The 25,141-nt window shown below is 43.7% G+C and overlaps 1 protein-coding gene across 1 annotated transcript in view; it reads left to right on the forward strand.

Annotated features, from left to right (window-relative positions):
• Window positions 1–207: 207 nt before the first annotated feature.
• LOC121857397 (neuroligin-4, X-linked-like) overlaps window positions 208–25,141 on the forward strand; it is a gene marked incomplete at its 3' end in the record, with an annotated part of 70,997 nt that continues 46,063 nt past the window's right edge. Inside the window, 1 exon segment of the mRNA XM_042353430.1 lies at window positions 208–277.

Raw genomic sequence — 25,141 nt, forward strand, 5'->3', positions numbered from 1 at the left:
AAACCTCAATAAATAAAACCCATAAACCAGAATAAAACAGAAAAAAATTATACAACAAAATCATTAAAACGCAATAAAACACAAGAAAATAAAATAACATGAAAGAAAACACAGGAAAACAAATTAAAACACCTATAAAACAAATTAAAACACCATAAAACACAATATAAACCACAATAAATTACCTTTACTTCCCCCAACCAGTAAACTCGGGTATTCCTTTACAGTTGGGTGGACTGGGAGGGCCCCGGGATCGAACCAGCGACCCTTAATACAGGTGAGTTTAGTATTATATCCACTCAGCCATTACCAGATGTGTGGAGAGAGAGAGAGAGAGAGAGAGAGAGAGAGAGAGAGAGAGAGAGAGAGAGAGAGAGAGAGAGAGAGAGAGAGAGAGAGGAGAGAGAGAGAGAGACCATGCCCAGGCATTTATATTACTCTTAATACTACCCAGGTTGTTCTACAATATTTATGCAGTTTTAAGGGGCCAAGAGGAAGGGAGGGGAGGGAGAGCGTGTGTGGGAGAGGGGAGACAGGGCAAGGTGGAGGGAGGGGAGACAGGGGTGGGAGGGAGACAGGAGGGAGGGAGAGGGAGGAGGAGACAGGGAGGAGGGAGGGAGGAGGGGAGACAGGGTGGGGAGGAAGACAGGGGTGGAGGGAGATGTGGGAGGGAGGGAGAGGGGAGGAGAAGGGGAGGGGAGGCGACAGGGGTGGATAAAGACAGGGTGGAGGAGAGGGAGGGAGTGAGGTGAGATGAAAGTGGAGGAGAGAGCAGAGGAGGGAGGGAGGGAGACAGGGAGGGAGGGAGACAGGGTGGTAGACAGAACTCTCTCATGATCTTGTTCACCAACACCTGATACACTGTCACACACTATGGGGGCCTCTGGCTCTACAAAAACACAACCCCTCGTCACACCACAGAAGAGAGTTGTGCGGACAATGACCCACTTGGAAAAACTGATCACAATAACGAACAATTTGCTTAATTGAAAATGTTAAAAGTTGAGGATATTAACACCTACTGCTGTGCCCTATTTGTCTATAAATCTGTTAATCACTTAATTGAGAATAATTACTTCTAGTTCCGGAATAATCAGAGATACAACTTAAGGCACCCAGAGCTACTAAGACCACCCCCCATGCGCTCCTCTCAGTCCCAGACCTCCATAAAATACCACAGTGTGAAGGTGTGGAACAACTTAGCCCCACCCATCCCAGCAAAGACTACGCTCCCTTCCTTTAAATCATCTCTTAAAAAATATATTTTGTTTAAATATAAATATTTCTTGTAACACTTACTTTGTACTCTTATTTTTACCATTAAAACCATTATATCATATATTTTCATGTAGACAGAAATTAACTTTATAATAATTATATATTTACCATCATGACATGACCTTGAGGTGCCTTCAAGACAGCTCAGGCTCTCTAGTGGCTCTCATGTCGTTGTTATCTGCCCTCTATCTGTAATCGTGGTTAAATAAACTGCTTCAATATCACGACCACTATCAATAGCGATGAATTTTGGTGGGTAGCCAAAACGACTGAGAGTGCGCCAGAAGGCTTCCCTGTTGAAGGCCTCAGTAAGGTCGATGTGCAAATCATGATGCTGTTCACTGCACTTTTCCTGTTTCTGGCGGGCAGCAAAGATCATGTTAGTGGTGCCACGTGATGGTTTAAAGACACACACACACACACACACACACACACACACACACACACACACACACACACTGTATAAACCCGTTAAGTAAGAGCTCCAACTTAACTCATTATCCCTTAAGATAAGTTAATACTCGAGCGTTACCTCGTCTTTCACCCTTCAAGTTTTTACTCCCAAGTATTTACAAACTTCAGACGACGACCTGCAAATTTCTCACTCTAAGTCCAACCTCGATCATATGTGTGTGTGTGTGTGTGTGTGTGTGTGTGTGTGTGTGTACAAGAACTCCCAGTGCCTCCCTAACAGCCACCTCTTATGCTGGTCAATTACTAGGTGTATTATACCAGGTGAGGCAGCCATAGTGCTGTCTAGCGCAGGGTGAAGTGATGACGTTGAGAGAGAGAGAGAGAGAGAGAGAGAGAGAGAATAAATTGATAGATTAAAATATATTTTTTTAGTTAGACAAATAAATAGATAGAGAAAGAGAGATATAAATCTATATAGAGATAGAGATATATAGAGATAGAGATAAATAGAGATCATCAAGCAATAAACATGACGCCTGCGTAAGGAGATAAAATTGATCCATACTGTTGACTGAGTAGCTCTCTCTCTCTCTCAACAGTCAATACATTATTTCGACTCAATTTTCTTGGCACCATTAACTGCACCATGCGACCATTAACTGTACCATGCCACCATTAACTGTACCATGCCACCATTAACTGTACCATGCCACCATTAACTGTACCATGCGACCATTAACCCACCATTAACCTGAACTATTGCACCATTAACTGTACCATGCCACCATTAACTGTACCATGCCACCATTAACTGTACCATGCCACCATTAACTGTACCATGCCACCATTAACTGTACCATGCCACCATTAACTGTACCATGCCACCATTAACTGTACCATGCCACCATTAACTGTACCATACCACCTTAACTGTACCATGCCACCATAAACTGTACCATGCCACCATTAACTGTACCATGCCACCATTAAGAATACCATGCGACCATTAACTGTACCATGCCACCATTAACTGTACCATGCCACCATTAACTGTACCATGCCACTTGCTGTACCATGCCACCATTAACCCACCATTAACCTGAACTATTGCACCATTAACTGTACCATTAAACTGAACTATTGCACCATTAACTCCACCATTAACCTGAACTATTGCACCATTAACTGTACCATTAAACTGAACTATTGCACCATTAACTCCACCATTAACCTGAACTATTGCACCATTAACCGTACCATTAAACTGAACTATTGCACCATTAACTCTACCATTAACCTGAACTATTGACCATTATCTACCATTAACTGAACTATTGCACCATTAACTTTACCATTAACCTGAACTATAGCACCATTAACTCTGCCATTATCCTGAACTATTGCACCATTAACTCAACTATTGCACCATTAACTCTACCATTAACCTGAACTATTGCATTAACTCCACCTTAACCAACTATTGCACCATTAACTCCACTATTGCACCATTAACTCTACCATTAACCTGAACTATTGCACCATTAACTCCACCATTGCACCATTAACTCTACCATTAACCTGAACTATTGCACCATTAACTCTACCATTATCCGACTTTCATTAACCTGAACTATTGCACCATTAACTCTACCATTAACCTGAACTATTGCACCATTAACTCTACCATTAACCTGAACTATTGCACCATTCTGCCATTAACCTGAACTATTGCACCATTAACCTACCATAACCTGAACTATTGCACCATTAACTCTACCATTAACCTGAACTATTGCACCATTAACTCTACCATTAACCTGAACTCTGCACCATTAACCTGAACTATTGCACCATTAACTCTACCATTAACCTGAAATTGCACATCCTGAACTATAGCACCGTTAACTCTACCATTAACCTGAACTATTGCACCATTAACGAACTATAGCACCATTAACTCTACCATTAACGTGAACTATTGCACCATTAACTCCACCATTAACCTGAACTATTGCACCATTAACTCTACCATTAACCTGAACTATAGCACCATTAACTCTACCATTAACCTGAACTATTGCACCATTAACCTGAACTATTGCACCATTAAGATAAATATATTTACGCCTAAACCATTAGATAACTTAATGAAGCGCTACTGATGTTGTGTTGGACCAATATTTATGGTGATGGTGTATGGTGATGGTGGTGATAGAGATGGTGGTGATGGTGTATGGTGATGGTGTATGGTGATGGTGGTGATGATGATGATGGTGGTGGTGATGGTATATGGTGTGGTGATGATGGTGGATGGAGGTGTATGTGGTGATGGTGTGATGGTGGTGGTGTATGGTGGTAGTGTATGGTGGTGGATGATGGTGGTGATGGTGGTAGTGTATGGTGGTGATGGTGATAGAGATGGTGGTGATGGTGGTGGTGTGGTGGTAGTGTATGGTGGTGATGTGGATAGAGATGGTGGTGATGGTGATGGTGGTGATGGTGGTGGTGTACGGTAGTGTATGGTGGTGATGGTGATGGTGATGGTGATAGAGATGGTGGTGATGGTGATGGTGTGTGATGGTGCTAGTGTATGGTGATGGTGGTGGTAGTATGGTGATGGTGGTGGTAGTGTATGGTGGTGATGGTGCTAGTGTATGGTGATGGTGGTGGTGGTGGTGATGGTGCTATGTGCATGGTGATGGTGGTGATGGCTAGTGTATTAAACTCTTTATATGGTCCAGCCAAAGTGTAATATAATTCGGTCTCGACCACAAAGTCACTTTAATACAATACTTTATCGACTATTTTACTTACAAACAATTTACAAACTTTTTCTCCCGTCTTAAATTACTGTCAATAATAGTTTGCCTGTCTGTGTCTGCCTGTCTGCGTCTGCCTGTCTGTCTGTGTCTGTCTTGTCTGTCTGTCTGTGTCTGTTTGCCTGTGTCTGCCTGTCTGTGTCTACCTGTCGTGTTCGCCTGTCTGTATCTGCCTGTCTGTCTGTGTCTGTCTGTCTGTGTCTGTCTGTCTGTGTCTGCTTGCCTGTGTCTGCCTGTCTGTGTCTGCCTGTCTGTGTCTGCCTGTCTGTGTCTGTGTCGCTGTCTGTGTCTGCCTGTCTGTGTCTACCTGTCCGTGTCTACCTGTCTGTGTCTGCCTGTCTGTGTCTGCCTGTCTGTGTCTACCTGTCTGTGTCTGCCTGTCTGTGTCTGCCTGTCTGTGTCTACCTGTCTGTGTCTGCCTGTCTGTGTCTGCCTGTCTGTGTCTGCCTGTCTGTGTCTGCCTGTCTGTGTCTGCCTGTCTGTGTCACCTGTTCTGTCTGTGTCTACCTGTCTGTGTCTTCGCTCTGTCTGTGTCTACTTGTCTCTGTGTCTGCCTGTCTGTGTCTGCCTGTCTGTGTCCACTTGTCTGTCTGCCTGTCTGTGTCTACCTGTCCTGTTCGCCTGTCTGTGTCACCTGTCTGTGTCTGCCTGTCTGTGTCTGCCTGTCTGTGTCTGCCTGTCTGTGTCTGCCTGTCTGTGTCTGCCTGTCTGTGTCCTACCTGTCTGTGTCTGCCTGTCTGTGTCTGCCTGTCTGTGTCTACCTGTCTGTGTCTGCCCGGTCTGTGCCTGCCTGTTCTGTTCGCCTGTCTGTGTCTGCCTGTCTGTGTCTGCCTGTCTGTGTCTGCCTGTCTGTGTTCGCCTGTCTGTGTCTGCCTGTCTGTGTCTGCCTGTCTGTGTCTGCCTGTCTGTGTCTGCCTGTCTGTGTCTACCTGTCTGCCCTGTCTGTGTCTGCCCTGTCTGTGTCTGCCTGTCTGTGCTCCGCTCGTCTGTGTCTGCCTGTCTGTGTCCCGCTGTGCCTACCTGTCTGTGTCTGCCTGTCTGTGGTCTGCCTGTCTGTGTCTGCCTGTCTGTGTCTGCCTGTCTGTGTCTGCCTGTCTGTGTCTGCTACCTGTGTGTCTACCTGTCTGCCTGTCTGTGTCTTTGCCTGTCTGTGTCTGCCTGTCTGTGTCTGCCTGTGTCTGCCTGTCTGTGTCTGCCTGTCTGTGTCTGCCTGTGTGTCTACCTGTCTGTGTCTCCCTGTCTGCGTCTCCCTGTCTGCGTCTACCTGTCTGTGTCTGCCTGTCTGTGTCTGCCTGTCTGTGTCTGCCTGTCTGTGTCTGCCTGTCTGTCTACCTGTCTGTGTCTACCTGTCTGTGTCTGCCTGTCTGTCTGTCTGTGTCTACCTGTCTGTGTCTGCCTGTCTGTGTCTGCCTGTCTGTGTCTGCCTGTCTGTGTCTGCCTGTCTGTGTCTGTCTGTGTCTGCCTGTCTGTGTCTACCTGTCTGTCTGCCTGTCTGTGTCTGCCTGTCTGTGCCTGCCTGTCTGTGTCTACCTGTCTGTGTCTACCTGTCTGTGTCTGCCTTCTGTGTCTCCACCTGTCTGTGTCTACCTGTCTGTGTCTGCCTGTCTGTTGTTTGCCTGTCTGTGTCTGCCTGTCTGTCTGCCTGTCTGTGTCTGCCTGTCTGTGTCTGCCTGTCTGTGTCTGCCTGTGTCTACCTGTCTGTGTCTGCCTGTCTGTGTCTGCCTGTCTGTGTCTGCCTGTCTGTGTCTGCCTGTCTGTGTCTGGCTGTCTGTGTCTCCTGTCTGTGTCTGCCTGTCTGTGTCTGCCTGTCTGTCTCTCTACACACAGTGTTACCATGTGGCCCTACACACCATGTGGCCCTACACACCATGTTTACACCCATGTGGCCTACACACCATGTGGCCCTACACACCATGTGGCCTACACACCATGTGTTTCACACCATGTGGTCCCTACACACACCATGTGGTCCTACACACCATGTTTCCTGTGTGGTCCCACACCATGTGGTCTACACACACCATGTGGCCCCACACACCATGTGGCCCACACACCATGTGGTCTACACACCATGTGGTCCTACACATGTGGTCCCACACACCATGGCTACACACCATGTGGTTCCACACACCATGTGGCCATACACACCATGTGGTCCTACACACCATGTGGTCCTACACACACATGTGGTCCCTCACACACCATGTGGCCTACACACCATGTGGTCCCTACACACACCATGTGGTCCCTACACACCATGTGGTCCCACACACCATGTGGCGTACACACCATGTGGTCCTACACACCATGTGGTTACACCATGTGGCCACACCATGTGGTCCCTACACACCATGTGGTCCTACACACACCATGTGGTCCCACACACCATGTGGCCTACACACCATGTGGTCTACACACCATGTGGCCTACACACCATGTGGTCCCTACACACCATGTGGCCATCACACCATGTGGTCCCTACACACCATGTGGTCCCACACACCATGTGGCCGCACACACCATGTGGTCCCTACACACCATGTGGCCACACCATGTGGTCCTACACACCATGTGGCCCTACACACCATGTGGTCACACACCATGTGGCCCTACACACCATGTGGTCCCACACCATGTGGTCCTACACACCATGTGGCCCTACACACCATGGTCCTACACCATGTGGCCGCACACACCATGTGGTCCTACACACCATGTGGCCTCACACACCATGTGGTCCTACACACCATGTGGCCCCTACACACCATGTGGTCCACACACACCATGTGGCCCTACACCATGTGGTCCCACACTATGTGGTCCTACACACCATGTGGCCCTACACACAGTATCGGTCATCAGTGAGTCGTGATGAATATTTAAGGAGATGGTGGCCCAATATTTATCGTCTCCACTAACATGAAAAGCTCAATTTTGAGGTGCAGTGAGTCGCTGAGGGGGTGGTCAATCACATCTTGTCTGAGTCACTTGTGAGGTGTTGTGAGTCACTTGTGAGTGTTGTGAGTCACTTGTAGTGTTGTGAGTCACTTGTAGTGTTGTGAGTCTTGTAGTGTTGTGAGTCACTGTGAGGTTGTGAGTCACTTGTAGGTGTTGTGAGTCACTTTGAGTGTTGTGAGTCACTTGTGAGGGTTGTGGAGTCACTTAGAGGTTGTGAGTCTTGTGAGGGTTGTGGTCCTGTGAGGTTGTGAGTCACTTGTGAGGGTTGTGAGTCACTTGTGAGTGTTGTGAGTCACTTGTAGTGTTGTGAGTCACTTGTGAGGTTGTGAGTCTGTGAGGTTGTGGAGTCACTTGTGGGGTTGTAGTCACTTGTGAGGGTTGTGAGTCACTTAGGGGTTGTGAGTCACTTGTGAGATTTTCTTATGTTATGCTATTATCATATTATGTTATGTTATGTTGTTATGTTATGTTGTTGTATTGTGTTGTTATGTTATGTTATGTTGTTATGTTATATTATTTGTTGTTATGTTATGTTATGTTGTTATGTTATGTTATGTTATGTTGTTATATGTTGTTATGTTATGTTATTTATGTTATGTTATATTTATTTATATTTATGTTATATTTATATTTATATTTGTTATGTTATGTTATTTATGTTATGTTTGTTATGTTTATATTTATGTTATATTTGTTATGTTATTTTGTTTTTATTTATGTTATATTTATTTATATTTATGTTATATTTGTTATGTTATATTTATGTTATTTATATTGTTTTATGTTTTTATTTATGTTATGTTATATTTATGTTGTTATGTTTATGTTGTTATGTTATGTTGTTATGTTATGTTGTTATGTTATGTTGTTATGTTATATTTATTTATGTTATGTTATGTTGTTATGTTATGTTGTTATATTTAGTTGTATTTATGTTGTTATGTTATGTTGTTATGTTATGTTGTTATGTTATGTTGTTATGTTATGTTGTTATGTTATGTTATGTTGTTATGTTATGTTGTTATGTTATGTTATGTTATGTTGTTATGTTATGTTGTTATGTTATGTTGTTATGTTATGTTGTTATATTTATGTTATGTTGTTATGTTATATTTATATTGTTATGTTATGTTGTTGTTTTATGTTGTTATGTTATATTTGTTATGTTGTTATGTTATATTGTTATGTTATGTTATGTTGTTATGTTATGTTATTTTGTTGTGTTATTTGTTATGTTATGTTATGTTGTTATGTTATGTTATGATGTTATGTTATGTTGTTATGTTATATTTATATTTGTTATGTTATGTTGTTATGTTATGTTGTTATGTTATGTTGTTATGTTATGTTGTTATGTTATGTTATGTTATGTTGTTATGTTATATTTGTTATGTTATGTTGTTATGTTATGTTGTTATGTTATGTTATGTTGTTATGTTATGTTGTTATGTTATGTTGTTATGTTATGTTATGTTGTTATGTTATGTTATATTTGTTATGTTATGTTATATTTATTTATGTTATGTTATGTTGTTATATTTATGTTATGTTGTTATGTTATGTTGTTATGTTGTTATATGTTATATTTGTTATGTTATGTTATGTTGTTATGTTATGTTGTTATGTTATGTTGTTATGTTATGTTGTTATGTTATGTTATGTTGTTATGTTATATTTATGTTTTGTTATGTTGTTATGTTATGTTGTTATGTTATGTTGTATTGTTATGTTATGTTGTTATGTTATGTTGTTATGTTATGTTATGTTGTTATGTTATGTTGTTATGTTATGTTGTTGTTATGTTGTTATGTTATATTTGTTATGTTATGTTGTTATGTTATGTTTGTTATGTTATGTTGTTATGTTATGTTGTTATGTTATGTTATGTTGTTATGTTATGTTGTTATGTTATGTTGTTATGTTATGTGTTATGTTGTTATGTTATGTTGTTATGTTATGTTGTTATGTTATGTTGTTATGTTATGTTATGTTGTTATGTTATGTTATATTTTATGTTGTTATGTTATGTTGTTATATTTATGTTATGTTATGTTGTTATGTTATGATGTGTTATGTTGTTATGTTATGTTGTTATGTTATGTTGTTATGTTATGTTGTTATGTTATATTTGTTATGTTATGTTATTTATGTTATGTTGTTATGTTATGTTGTTATGTTATGTTGTTATGTTATGTTGTTATGTTATGTTGTTATGTTATGTTGTTATGTTATGTTGTTATGTTATGTTGTTATGTTATGTTGTTATGTTATGTTGTTATGTTATGTTGTTATGTTATGTTGTTATGTTATGTTGTTATGTTATGTTATGTTATGTTGTTATGTTATGATGTAAACACAACTCACAAATTGTTCAGGCAATTCAAAATGGCGTCAATACTTACGTTCGAACCTTTACTAGTTCACGTAAAGGTGGGTTTAAGATTAATGGTTAGGATTAATGGTTAAGGTTGTTAGGTGATGGTTAGGGTGTGGTTAAGGTGAGGTTAAGGTGTAAAGGTGTGGTTGAGGTGTGGTTGAGTGTGGTTAAGGTGTAAGGTGTGGTTAAGGTGTGGTTAAGGTGTGGTTAAGGTGTAAAGGGTGTGGTTAAGTGTGGTTAAGGTGTGGTTAAGGTGTAAAGGTGTGGTTAAGGTGAGGTTAAGGTGTAAACTTCTCCTGTAATCCACAGGTGAACCACGTAGTCCACTTTCATCCTCTTACTTACTGGATTATAGGATTTACGAGCCAACCCGACGACCCTCGTCAAATAACGACCCCCGTGTAATGACGACCCCCTTTAATGATGACCCCCGTGTAATGACGACCCCGAGTAATGATGACTGAAATGACCAACCTCCGTGTAATGATGACCCCGTGTAACGACGACCCCGTATATGTGACCCCCAGTAATGATGACCCCGAGTAATGATGACCCCCGTGTAATGATGACCCCGAGTAATGACGACCCCGTGTAATGACGACCCCGAATGACGACCCAGTAATGACGACCCCGAGTAATGATGACCCCGTGTAATGACGACCCCAGTAATGACGACCCCGAGTAATGACGACCCCGTGTAATGACGACCCCGTGTAATGACGACCCCCGTGTTCTGTGTAATGATGGCCCCGCATTAAGAACATAAGAACATAAAAATTGAGGAAACTGCAGCGGGCCTATTGGCTCCATACTGGCAGTCCTGTTTACACTCCAACCCCTATTGCTCATGAGCATCCACAACCTATGTTTGAAGCCAATTCATGTATTAGAGTTAATGACGATATTTGGTAACTTGTTCCATTCATCCACCACTCTGTTTCCAAACCAGTGTTTAGCCAGATTTCAAGCGCCCAATCCAATTTCAGTTCAGTTTAAAAACCATTGTTACGAGTTCGCTCCTGGTTGGATAGTTGAGTAACACCTTTGTAATGTCACCTTTTGTTTAGCCCTGTCTTCCACTTATACACCTCTATCAGGTCGCCCTCGCTCTATCGCCCCTCGAGGGAAGTGCTATTAAGATGCTTTAACCTGTCTCTATACCTGTATAACCCTTGATGCCCGGGATTAGTCTTATTATCTCCCCGAATTCTTTCCATGATTCTATATCCATTCTGTAATACGGCGACTAGAAATTGAACTATGATCCAGGTGTGGTCTCTGCCAAAGCAAGATACAGTTTTAGGATGACCCTGCTTAGTCTTAACTAACACTCCTTGTATGTGAACCCAAGTACTTTATTTTACCTCGTGAGCACAGCAAAAACACATTGTTTACTTCATTGCTGTCTCATTTATCATTACTCCCAACTTCTCGCATTCGGATTTCTCTATGGCATCGTTGTTCATCTGGTATCTGGTTTCTGTTTACATCTCCTATACCGAGTACTTTGGTATTTGTCGACGTTGAATTTCATCTGTTTAGACTTCCTGTAGTTTTGCTGAGTCCTCGGGCCAGATTTGAGGCCACGTCCTATTTTAGTGTCATCAGCAAATTTACTTATGTTGCTGTCAATGCCGATATCTATGTCGTTTGCGTATATAATAAATAATAATGGTCCAAGTATTGAGCCTGGGGAACCCATCAGGACGTTGCTCCAATGGGACTTCTTAGTACGTTTCCTGTTCCAGTAACCACGCCCTAACCATTCAAGGATGTCACCTTTTTGATGCCAAGGAGAGCTTTGCCTTTCTAATTAAGGTCTTCGTGGGGGACTCTGTCGGTTGGCTTTGATGGTCGAGTATATACCACATCATAATTGTGCCCTCAACCACCGATTCGAAAAAACTCATGAAAAGAATGTTAATTAGTTAGCAAGAAACGTCCGCTTGTAGCTTTCATGCTGGGAACTGCTGATCAATCGGTGCTTTCTCCAGGATTTCTGAAGTTGAGAGTTTGAAATGATTGTCGCAGTAATTTGCCTACTATTAATGTTAGAGTGATTGGGCGGTAGCAGAGGAGAGTGATCTATCCCTCTGAAAATCGGCACATATCTCACTATCCTCCAGGATTCTGGTACTACACCTGTTTTTAATGACATGTTAAACAACTTCTTTATAAGCGCATACTATAAGCTCTTTCCTTACATTCCTTTAATACTCTGGCAATATCTCATCGTATTCAGGTGACTGGCTAGGGCTTTAGTTTAAGTCTATTTTGCTACTAACATCGTTACTAGTCACTACTATCTCAATTTAATTTTGTTTTCTAATTATTCCCTGAATAGAGTCGGTGCCTCGGGTATCATGTTTTGAAATTTTCGGTGGTGAAAATTGCTGAAAATATTTATTCAAATTATTGCTCATTTCTCTGCCGTTATCAGTGAGCTCGCCAAGTCTGACCGTATTGGTCCAATCTTTTTCTCGTGTTTTAGCTTTGATGATATTTGGTTGAATCCTTTGGGGTTTGTCTGCCTCCTTGCTATCCTTACCTCATTATTCTCGCTTTCCTTATCTCGGTTTTAACCCTACTCGCCGTTGTTGTCACCCTATAATAGTCCCGGAGGTGAATTCCTGCCAGGATTTATCCCCTTTCTACCCATAGCCTCCTTTCTTTGCTGTCGACAACTTTTTAAATAATTATTTATCCATTTGTCATTGTTGTTCGATCTGAGTTTTTTGTATGGTATGTTCCCGTTTTGTGCATTAAGTAACTCATTATTTAAATTGTCGAAATCCCGGCAATCTCAGATCTCGTTATCAGGTCGGTGTCATCTGTCAGGTTCACAGCCGTTGCTTACACTTCTTCTGCCAGCTGCTCTTTAAACTCAAAGTTTGCCCTTCTGAAATCTGGTACTTTAGTGAATTTTCCCCACTCTGCCCTGAAAATCTAACTGGAATCGTGAATTTCTTGTGATCGCTGTTTGCAAGTTCGTTCCTAACTCGACATGGCTAATAGGTTTTCTGTTCTGACAGAACTAAGTCCAGTATATTATTACCCCGTGGGTTCGGGTTATATGTTGATTTAGGAAACAGTCCTGGATCGTCTCGAGAAAATCCTCTGATTCTGAGTTACCCATAAGGTCAGTCCAATCTGACGGCCAAAGAAGTCGCTTACTATACAGACTTTTGTTGTGTATGGGTTTTATTTCATCCCAGATAAGTCGCCTATTGACGCTACTGGGTGATTGGGGGCTGGTCTATATTACCCTGTGATTAATTTTTTCCGACCGTCGCCATCCATCCAAATTGTTTCTGTATTCTCTCAGTTTTTATTTCCTAACTTATTTCACACTTCAGATTATCCCCAACATAGATTGCCATCCGCCTCCTTCTGGTCTGCCTATCGGCATGGAACAGTTTGTAACCCGCAATGACGACCCCCGTGTAATGACGACCCCGTGTAATGACGACCCCGTGTAATGACGACCCAGTAATGACGACCCCGTGTAATGACGACCCCCGTGTAATGACGACCACCGTGTAACGATGTCTGCCTGTCTGTCTGTCTCGCCCTGTCTATCTCTGTCTGTCTTTCTGTACATTTATCTCTCTCTCTCTCTCTCTCTCTCTCTCTCTCTTCTTCTCTCTTTCTCACACAGGGTCATGACAGGATGGTCGTTGTTCAGCCGTAACATTGAACTAAAAATATTGGTGAATTGGAGACAATTTTGTTGTGTGTCATGATGGTGGTGGTGGTGGTGGTGGTGGTGGTGGTGGTGGTGGTGGTGGTGATGATGATGATGGTGGTGGTAATGGGTGGTGATGGTGGTGATGATGGTGGTGAGTGATGGTGATGGTGGTGATGGTGATGGTAATGTGGTGTTGGTGATGGTGATGATGGTGATGGTGGTGGTGATGATGGTGATGGTGATGATGGTAATGGTGATGGTGATGGTGGTGATGGTGATGATGGTGATGATGGTGATGGTGATGATGGTGATGGTGATGATGGTGATGGAAATGGTGATGATGGTGATGGTGATGGTATGGTGATGGTGGTGATGGTGGTGATGGTGATGGTGGTGATGGTGATGGTGATGATGGTGGTGATGGTGATGGTGATGGTGATGATGGTAATGGTGATGGTGATGGTGGTGATGGTGATGATGGTGTGATGATGATGATGGTGATGGTGATGATGGTGATGGAAATGGTGATGATGGTGATGGTGATGGTAATGGTGATGGTGGTGATGGTGGTGATGGTGATGGTGGTGATGGTGATGGTGATGATGGTGGTGATGGTGATGGTGATGGTGGTGGTGTGATGGTGATGGTGGTGGTGATGGTGATGATGGTGATGGTGATGGTGATGATGTGGTGATGATGGTGGTGATGGTGGTGATGGTGATGATGGTAATGGTGATGATGGTGGTATGGTGATGGTGGTGGTGATGATGGTGATGGTGATGTGGTGGTGATGTGGTGATGATGGTGATGGTGGTGATGATGGTGATGATGGTGATGGTGATGATGGTGATGGAAATGGTGATGATGGTGATGGTGGTGATGGTGGATGGTAATGGTGATGGTGGTGATGGTGATGGTGGTGGTGATGGTGATGATGGTGATGGTGATGGTGATGATGGTGATGGTGGGTGATGATGGTGATGGTGGTGATGGTGATGATGGTAATGGTGATGATGGTGGAATGGTGTGGTGATGGTGGTGGTGATGGTGATGGTGGTGATGGTGATGATGGTGATGGTGGTGATGGTGGTGATGGTGATGATGGTGATGATGGTGATGGTGGTGATGGTGATGGTGGTGATGGTGATGATGGTGATGGTGGTGTGGTGATGATGGTGATGGTGGTGATGGTGATGATGGTGATGGTGATGGTGGTGGTGATGGTGATGGGTGGTGATGGTGATGATGGTGATGGTGATGATGGTGATGATGGTGATGGTGATGGTGATGATGGTGATGATGGTGATGGTGATGGTGGTGATGATGGTGATGGTGATGGTGATGGTGATGATGGTGATGGTGATGATGGTGATGATGGTGGTGATGGTGATGGTGGTGATGATGGTGATGGTGATGGTGATGATGGTGATGGTGGTGATGGTGATGATGGTGATGATGGTGGTGGTGATGGTGATGGTGATGATGGTGGTGGTGATGGTGATGGTGGTGATGGTGATGGTGATGGTGATGGTGATGGTGGTGATGGTGATGGTGGTGATGGTGATGGTGATGGTGGTGATGGTGATGATGGTGATGATGCCACACTAAGAACATACTGTATACACACAGACATTATATCAATACTTTATACACAAAACATTGAAGTGTAAATCAGGTTTATGTTATCTTACAGGCAGACAGACTTACAGACAGACAGACAGACAGAGAGACAGACTTACAGACAGACAGACTTACAGACAGAGAGACAGACTTACAGAGAGACAGACTTACAGACAGACAGACAGAGACAGACACAGAATTACAGACAGACAGAAGAGACAGACTTACAGACAGACAGACTTACAGACAGACAGAGACGCTACAGACAGACAGACTACAGACAGACGAGACAGCACAGACAGAAGACAGACTTACAGACAGAAGACAGACTTACGGAAGTGACAGACTTACAGAAAACAGACAGAGAGACAGACTTACAGACAGAGACAGACTTACAGACAGACAGAAGACAGACTTACAGACAGAACAGACTTACAGACAGACAGACTTACAGAGACAGAGAGACAGACTTACAGACAGACAGACTTACAGACAGACAGACAGAGACAGACAGACTTACAGACAGAGGACAGACTTACAGACAGACGAAGAGAGCGACTTACAGACAGAGAGCAGACTTACAGACAGACAGAGACAGACTTACAGACAGAGACAGACTTACAGACACAGACAGACAGACTTACAGACAGACTTACAGACAGAGAGACAGACTTACAGACAGACAGACTACAGACAGTAGAGACAGACTTACAGACAGACAGAGAGACAGACTTACAGAGAGACAGACTTACAGACAGAAGAGACAGACTTACAGACAGACAGAGACAGACTTACAGACAGAGACAGACTTACAGACGAACAGACTTACAGACAGACAGACTTACAGACAGAGGCAGACTTACAGACAGACAGAGACAGACTTACACAGAGAGCACAGAGAGCTTACAGACAGAGAGACAGACTTACAGACAGACAGACTTACAGACGAGCAGAGGACAGACTTACAGACAGACAGACTTACAGACAGACAGAGACAGACTTACAGACAGAGACAGACCACAGACAGAGAACAGACTTACAGACAGACAGACACAGACAGAGACAGACTTACAGACAGAGAGACAGACTTACAGACAGAAGACTTACAGACAGACAGACTTACAGACAGAGACAGACTTACACACAGACAGAGACAGACTTACAGACAGAGACAGACACAGACAGACAGACTTACAGACAGACAGAGGAGCAGACTTACAGACAGACAGACACAGACAGACAGAGAGACAGACTTACAGACAGACAGACTTACAGACAGAGAGACAGACTTACAGACAGAGACAGACTTACAGACAGACAGACTTACAGACAGACAGACTACAGCAGAGAGACAACAGACAGACAGAGGGCACCACAGACAGACAGACTTACAGACAGACAGACTTACAGACAGAGAGACAGACTTACAGACAGACAGAGACAGACACAGACAGAGACAGCACAGACGACAGACTTACAGACAGAGACAGACTTACAGACAGAGCAGACAGAGACAGACTTACAGACAGACTTACAGACAGAGGGACACAGACAGACGACAGAGAGACAGACTTACAGACAGAGACAGACTTACAGACAGACTTACAGACAGAGACAGACTTACAGACAGCAGACTTACAGACAGAAGACAGACACAGACAGGCTTACAGACAGAGACAGACACACAGACAGACAGAGAGACAGACTTACAGACAGAGACAGACTTACAGACAGACTTACAGACAGAGACAGACTTACAGACAGACTTACAGACAGAGACAGACTTACAGACAGACAGACGAGACAGACACACAGACAGAGACAGACTTACAGACAGAGAGACAGCACACAGGCAGACAGACTTACAGACAGACAGACAGATTACAGACAGAGACAGACAGACAGACTTACAGAGCAGACTTACAGACAGAGACAGACTTACAGACTACAGACAGAGGCAGACTTACAGACAGACAGACAGAGGAACAGACTTACAGACAGGAGCAGACTTACAGACAGAGAGCAGACTTACAGACAGAGCAGACTTACAGACAGACAGACAGACTTACAAACAGAGACAGACAGACAGACTTACAGACAGACTTACAGACAGAGACAGACACACACAAGAGACAGACTTACAGACAGACAGACAGAGACAGACTTACACAGACAGAGAGACAGACTTACAGACAGAGACAGACTTACAGACAGAGACAGACTTACAGCAGACAGAGACAGACTTACAGACAGAGACAGACTTACAGACAGAGAGACAGACTTACACAGAGACAGACACACACAGAGAACAGACTTACACACAGAGAACAGACTTACACACAGAGAGACAGACTTACACACAGAGACAGACTTAGACAGAGGACAGACACACACAGAGAGCAGACTTACAGACAGAGACGGACTTACAGACAGAGACAGACTTACACACAGAGAGACAGACTTACACACAGAGACAGACTTACAGACGAACAGACTTACACACAGAGACAGACTTACAGACAGGAACAGACTTACAGACAGAGAGAACAGACTTACACACAGAGAGACAGACTTACACAGAGAGACAGACTTACAGACAGAGACAGACTTACACCGAGAGACAGACTTACAGACAGAGAGACAGACTTACACACAGAGAGACAGACTTACACACAGAGACAGACTTACACACAGAGACAGACTTACACACAGAGACAGACTTACACAGAGAGACAGACTTACACAGAGACAGACTTACACACAGAGACAGACTTCACACACAGAGACAGACTTACACAGAGAGACAGACTTACAGACAGAGACAGACTTACACACAGAGAGACAGACTTACACACAGAGACAGACTTACACACAGAGAGACAGACTTACACACAGAGAGAGACAGAGAGACAGACTTACAGACAGAGACAGACTTACAGACAGAGAGCAGACTTACAGACAGAGAGACAGACTTAAACAGAGAGACAGACTTAAGACAGAGAGACAGACTTACACACAGAGAGCAGACTGACAGCACAGAAGACAGACTACACACAGAGAGACAGACTTACAGACAGAGAGACAGACTTACAGACAGAGAGACAGACTTACAGACAGACAGACAGACTTACAGACAGACACACACAAGAGAGACAGACTTACACACAGAGACAGACTACACACAGAGAGACAGACTTAACAGAGAGACAGACTTACACAGAGAGAGACAGACTTACACACAGGAGACAGACTTACAGACAGAGAGACAGACTTACAGACAGAGAGACAGACTTACAGACAGAGAGACAGACTTACACACAGAGAGACTTACAGACAGAGAGGCAGACTTACACACAGAGAGACAGAACACAGAGGAGCACAGAGAGACAGACTCAGAGACAGAGACAGATCACACAGAGAGGACTTACAGACAGAGAGACAGACTTACAGACAGAGAGACAGACTTACACACAGAGAGACAGACTTACACAGAGAGACAGACTACACACAGAGAGACAGATTACAGACAGAGAGACAGACTTACACACAGAGAGACAGACTTACAGACAGAGAGACAGACTTAAGACAGAGAGACAGACTTACACACAGAGAGACAGACTTACAGACAGAGAGACAGACTTACACACAGAGAGAGAGACTTACAGACAGAGAGACAGACTTACACACAGAGAGAAGACTTACAGACAGAGAGACAGACTTACAGACAGAGAGACAGACTACACACAGAGAGACAGACTTACAGACAGAGAGACAGACTCACAGACAGAGAGAGACAGACTTACAGACAGAGAGACAGACTTACACAGAGACAGACTTACAGACAGAGAGACAGACTACACAGAGCAGAGAGACAGACAACACAGACAGAGAGAGACTAACAGAGAGACAGACTTACAGACAGAGAGACAGACACAGGAGACAGATACAGAAGACAGACACAGAGAGACAGACTTACACACAGAGAGACAGACTTACAGACAGAGAGAGACAGACTTCAACAGAGAGACAGACTACACACAGAGACAGACTACAGACAGAGACAGACTTACACACAGAGAGACAGACTTACAGACAGAGAGACAGACTTACACACAGAGAGACAGACTTACAGACAGAGAGACAGACTTACACACAGAGACAGACTTATACACAGAGAGACAGACTTACAGACAGAGAGACAGACTAAGACAGAGAGACAGACTTACAGACAGAGACAGACTTACACACAGAGAGACAGACTTACAGACAGAGAGACAGACTTACACACAGAGAGACAGACTTACACACAGAGAGACAGACTTACACACACAGAGAGACAGACTTACACACAGAGAGACAGACTACACACAGAGAGACAGACTTACAGACAGAGACAGACTTACAGACAGAGAGAGACAGACTTACACACAGAGAGACAGACTTACAGACAGAGAGACAGACTTACAGACAGAGAGACAGACTTACACACAGAGAGACAGACTTACAGACAGAGAGACAGACTTACAGACAGAGAGACAAGACTTACAGACAGAAGACAGATTACAGACAGAGAGACAGACTTACACACAGAGAGACAGACTACAGACAGAGAGACAGACTTACACACAGAGAGAGACAGACTCTACACACAGAGAGACAGACTTACACAGAGAGAGACAGACTTACAGACAGAGAGACAGACTTCACACAGAGAGACAGACTTACACAGAGACAGACTTACAGACAGAGAGAGACAGACTTACACACAGAGAGACAGACTTACAGACAGAAGACAGATCTACACACAGAGAGACAGACTTACACACAGAGACAGACTTACACACAGAGAGACAGACTTACACACAGAGAGACAGACTTACAGACAGAGAGACAGACTACAGACAGAGAGACAGACTTACACACAGAGAGACAGACTTACACACAGAGAGACAGACTTACAGACAGAGACAGACTTACAGACAGAGAGACAGACTTACAGACAGAGAGACAGACTTACAGACAGAGAGACAGACTTACAGACAGAGAGACAGACTTACACACAGAGAGACAGACTTACAGACAGAGAGACAGACTTACAGACAGAGAGAGACAGACTTCACACAGAGAGACAGACTTACAGACAGAGAGACAGAGAGAGAGACAGACTTACACACAGAGAGACAGACTTACAGACAGAGAGAGAGAGACTTGCACACAGAGAGACAGACTTACAGACAGAGAGACAGAGAGACAGACTTACACACAGAGAGACAGACTTACAGACAGAGAGAGACAGACTTACACACAGAGAGACAGACTTACAGACAGAGAGACAGACTTACAGACAGAGAGAGAGACAGACTTACAGACAGAGAGACAGACTTACACACAGAGAGACAGACTTACAGACAGAGACAGAGAGACAGACTTACAGACAGAGAGACAGACTTAACAGAGAGAGAGAAGACTAACACAGAGAGACAGACTTACAGACAGAGAGACAGAGAGACAGACTTACACACAGAGGACAGACTTAACAGAGAGACAGACTTACACACAGAGAGACAGACTTACACAGAGAGAGACAGACTTACACACAGAGAGACAGACTTACACACAGAGAGACAGACTTACACACAGAGAGACAGACTTACAGACAGAGAGAGACAGACTTACACACAGAGAGACAGACTTACACACAGAGAGACAGACTTGACAGAGAGACTACAGAAGAGACAGACTTACACACAGAGAGACAGACTACAGACAGAGAGACAGACTTACAGACAGAGAGACAGACTTACACACAGAGAGACAGACTTACACACAGAGAGACAGACTTACACACAGAGAGAGACAGACTTCAGACAGAGAGACAGACTTACACAGAGAGACAGACTTACAGACAGAGAGAGACAGACTTACAGACAGAGAGACAGACTTACACACAGAGAGACAGACTTACAGACAGAGAGACAGATTACACACAGAGAGACAGACTTACAGACAGAGAGACAGACTTACACAGAGAGACAGACTTACAGACAGAGAGACAGACTTAAACAGAGAGACAGACTTCACACAGAGAGACAGACTTACAGACAGAGAGACAGACTTACAGAACAGAGAGACAGACTTACAGACAGAGAGACAGACTTACAGACAGAGAGACAGAGACAGACAGAGAGAGACAGACTTACACAGAGAGACAGACTTACACACAGAGAGACAGACTTACAGACAGAGAGACAGACTTACAGACAGAGAGACAGACTACACACAGAGAGACAGACTTACAGACAGAGAGACAGACTTACAGACAGAGAGACAGACTTACACACAGAGAGACAGACTTACGACAGAGAGACAGACTTACACACAGAGAGACAGACTTACAGACAGAGAGACAGACCACAGACAGAGAGAGACAGACTTACACACAGAGAGACAGACTTACAGACAGAGAGACAGACTTACACAGAGAGACAGACTTACAGACAGAGAGACAGACTTACACACAGAGAGACAGACTTACAGACAGAGAGACAGACTTACAGACAGAGAGACAGACTTACACACAGAGAGACAGACTTACAGACAGAGAGAAGACTACAGACAGAGAGACAGACTTACACACAGAGAGACAGACTTACACACAGAGAGACAGACTTACAGACAGAGAGACAGACTTACACACAGAGAGAGACAGACTACACACAGAGAGACAGACTACAGACAGAGAGACAGACTTACAACAGAGAGACAGACTTACACACAGAGAAAGACTACAGACAGAGAGACAGACTTACAGACAGAGAGACAGACTTACACAGAGAGACAGACTTACAGACAGAGAGACAGACTTACACACAGAGAGAGACAGACTTACACACAGAGAGACAGACTTACAGACAGAGAGACAGACTTACAGACAGAGAGACAGACTTACACACAGAGAGACAGACTTACACACAGAGAGACAGACTTACACACAGAGAGACAGACTTACACACAGAGAGACAGACTTACACACAGAGAGACAGACTTACACACAGAGAGACAGACTTACACACAGAGAGACAGACTTACACACAGAGAGACAGACTTACACACAGAGACAGACTTACAGACAGAGAGACAGACTTACAGACAGAGAGACAGACTTACAGGAGACAGACACACAGAAGAGACAGACACACACAGAGAGACAGACACAGACAGAGACGCTGAGACAGACAGAGACAGACTGACAGACAGACAGAGACAAGAGAGACAGACTTACAGACAGAGACAGACTTACACACAGAGACAGACTTACACACAGAGACAGACTACACAGAGACAGACTTACACACAGAGACAGACACACAGAGAGACAGAGAGACAGACTTACACACAGAGACAGACTTACACAGAGACAGACTTACACACAGAGAGACAGACTTACACACAGAGACAGACTTACAGACAGAGAGACAGACTTACAGACAGAGACAGACTTACACAGAGACAGACACACACAGAGACAGACTTCACAGAGACAGACACACAGAGACAGACACACACACAGAGACAGACTTAGACAGAGACAAACACACACAGAGACAGACACAGACAGAGAGACAGACACTCACAGACAGAGAGACAGACACAGACAGAGACAGACACACACAGAGACAGACACAGACAGAGAGACAGACTTACACACAGAGACAGACTTACAGACAGAGAGAGACAGACTTACACACAGAGAGACAGACTTACACACAGAGAGACAGACTTACACACAGAGACAGACTTACAGACAGAAGACAGACTTACACACAGAGACAGACTTACACACAGAGAGAGACAGACTTACACAGAGAGACAGACTTACAGACAGAGACAGACACAGACAGAGACAGACTTACACACAGAGAGACAGACTACAGACAGAGAGACAGACTTACAGACAGAGACAGACTTAGACAGAGACAGACACAGACAGAGACAGACACAGACAGAGACAGACAGACAGAGACAGACAGACAGACAGACACAGACAGACAGACTTACAGACAGACAGACTTACAGACAGAGAGACAGACTTATAGACAGAGACAGAGACAGACTTACAGACAGACAGACATACAGACAGACAGACTTACAGACAGAGGAACAGACTTACAGACAGACAGACACAGACAGAGGACAGACTTACAGACAGACAGACAGAACAGACAGAGAGACAGACTTACAGACAGACAGACAGAGGACAGACTTACAGACAGACAGACAGACAGAGACAGACACAGACAGACAGACAGACAGAGGAACAGACTTACAGACAGACAGACTTACAGACAGAGCAGACACAGACAGACAGAAAAGGACAGACAGAGAGACAGACTTACACACAGAGAGACAGACTTACACACAGAGAGACAGACTTACAGACAGAGAGACAGACTTACAGACAGAGAGACAGACTTACAGACAGAGAGACAGACTTACAGACAGACAGACAGACTTACAGACAGAGAGACAGACTTACAGACAGAGAGACAGACTTACACACAGAGAGACAGACTTACAGACAGAGAGACAGACTTACAGACAGAGAGACAGACTTACACACAGACAGACAGACTTACAGACAGAGAGACAGACTTACAGACAGACAGACAGATAGACAGACTTACAGACAGACAGACTTACAGACAGAGAAAGAGACAGACTTACAGACAGACAGACTTACAGACAGACAGACAGACTTACAGACAGACAGACTTACAGACAGACAGACAGAGAGAGAGACAGACTTACAGACAGACAGACAGATAGCTAGATAGATACAGACAACATCTCATACACGACCCTGATATAGGTAAAAGCACCAAAAGGCAGATGAGGGTTGTGTTATGGTGCTCAAGGTGGAAAGGCAGCCAGTAAATCCACACAGGTTATTGGCACTTTCCTAATACGCCAATAAGTATAGTGCCAATAAGTCGTCTGTCCCGATAATAAAGACTCCATTATCTATTATATATTGGTTACTTTATCATCTAAGACAAAATGGCGTCGGTTATGCAAAGAGACTCTACATACTAATGAGGGAATATTTATTTATTTTAATATTTTGAAACTTTTGTAACTCGATGATGGTGATGATGGTGATGATGATGGTGATGGTGGTGGTGATGATGGTGATGGTGGTGATGATGATGATAATGATGATGACATTATTATCGTTATTAATATTATTAGGTGTCATTAATATCTTTATCGGGGAGAGAGAGAGAGAGAGAGAGAGAGAGAGAGAGAGAGAGAGAGAGAGAGAGAGAGAGAGAGACACAGAGACAGAGAGAGAGACAGAGAGAGAGAGAGAGAGAGACAGAGAGAGAGACAGAGAGAGAGAGTGGTTACATCACTGTACCTACACTCTACACCTGTACCTGTGTGTGTTTTGCCTTACAAATGTGAACTACTGAATAATAATAATAATAATAATAATAATAATAATATGTAGGTCACTGTAGGTCACTGTAGGTCACTATAGGTCACTGTAGGTCACTGTAGGTCACTGTATGCCTCACCTTAACATAATGTTCAATATTAACACAAAAACCTCATTTTTGTTTCTCTTGAAGCTTAACACCTTGATGTGTGTGTGTGTGTGTGTGTGTGTGTGTGTGTGTGTGTGTGTGTGTGTGTGTGTGTGTGTAGTGTGTGTGTGTGTGTGTGTATGTGTGTGTGTGTGTGTGATGTGTGTGTGTGTGAGTGTGTGTGTGTGTGTGTGTGGAGTGTGTGTGGTGTGTGTGTGTGTGTGTGTGTGTGTGTGTGTGTGTGTGTTTATGTGTGTGTGTGTGTGTGTGTTTATGTGTGTGTGTGTGTGTGTGGGGTGTGTGTATGTGTGTGTGTGTGTGTGTGTGTGTCTCAGATGTAATAATAATAATAATAATAATAATTAACGGTTTATTGAAAAAATTCTGCAGCCCGAAGGCT

Source organism: Homarus americanus, unplaced genomic scaffold, assembly GCF_018991925.1.
Source record: "Homarus americanus isolate GMGI-L3 unplaced genomic scaffold, GMGI_Hamer_2.0 scaffold38765, whole genome shotgun sequence".
Lineage (NCBI taxonomy): Eukaryota > Metazoa > Arthropoda > Malacostraca > Decapoda > Nephropidae > Homarus > Homarus americanus.